The 1,157-nt window shown below is 43.3% G+C and overlaps 1 non-coding gene across 1 annotated transcript; it reads left to right on the forward strand.

Annotated features, from left to right (window-relative positions):
- Window positions 1-1,050: 1,050 nt before the first annotated feature.
- LOC113908426 lies at window positions 1,051-1,157 on the forward strand. Its single transcript, XR_003515490.1, has one exon. It is a non-coding gene; the product is annotated as a U6 spliceosomal RNA (small nuclear RNA).

Consider the following 1,157-nt stretch of genomic DNA (forward strand, 5'->3'; position numbering starts at 1 on the left):
TGGTTAGCTATGGTGACCATGACGGCCATTTACAGACATTTTACTGCTTCTACAAAGTTCCATGATGTTGACAACTAAGTAGTTTCTGGGTGTGACAGATCAGAACTGCTGCTCCTTTCTTCTTGAAATCACATACCCACACAAAATTCCACAAACTCTGGGGAAAATGCTGACTATTCTTTGAGGTATTTCCACACAGTAGTAAAGCTGGGTGGGGACCATTGATTGGGGAAGAAGCTATCAATTTGTATCAACTTAAATATTTTAAGTAGCTTTCCTGGCATGAGCAGGGAAAGAGTAACAGGTATCTTTTTCTTCTTCTCCAGGGAAAGGAGAAATTCTGTGGGTTCCTGAGATTCCAACACTGGGCTAGAAGTAGATCCTGAGTGATAACAATGATCCTACACACTTCCTAACTTAGCTCAAAAATACCCACACGCCTTTCTAACAGGGTCAGGTGCACCTGATCATTTTGAAAAGATAATTTCCTCAGATGAGAAGTGAACCACATAAGTAGTCATTATGTGCACCCCTCCTGCCCCTCCACAGTGTGATTGAATGTATTTTAGGAACTAAAGTTCAAAATGTGAGTTTCCTGGGTAGAGAAAAATAATGTCAGAAAGCACTTAGGAAGAAGCACTGCAGATTCAATATATTCAAAGATCTGTCCTTGGCCTTTTTTTCTGTTCTCCTTGAAAATGTCATTAAAATTCCAGCTTGTGATGGAGGTCAGGTTCCTGCCTGCAGCGGCAGCATATGGTCTCTGGAGGGCTGGGTTCTCCATCTCTAGTGCCGGCTGGAAGATCCACCTACAGCGTCCTCGTCAAAGCAGTAGATCACAGAGGGACGTGATCATGTCTACTCTTGCAGCCAACCCCACCTTTCCTTCTTTCCCTGGGACCCCTTTTTCCTTCAATGCTACTATTATGCTGCTGCTCATCTAGGCTTGAAACTGCTAAGTCAGTGATTCGTAGCATTGTTTGAAGTCTCAGACACCTTTAAGATTGGTTGGAAGTAATCGGCTCTCCCCAGAAAAAGGAATATATGACTGTGCTCACTTCGGCAGCACAGATACCAAAATTGGAACGGCACAGAGACAATGAGCATGGCCCCTACTCAAGGATGACATGCAAATTCATGAAGCGTTCCATATTTTT

This window comes from Zalophus californianus, chromosome 16 (genome assembly GCF_009762305.2).
Source record: "Zalophus californianus isolate mZalCal1 chromosome 16, mZalCal1.pri.v2, whole genome shotgun sequence".
NCBI lineage: Eukaryota > Metazoa > Chordata > Mammalia > Carnivora > Otariidae > Zalophus > Zalophus californianus.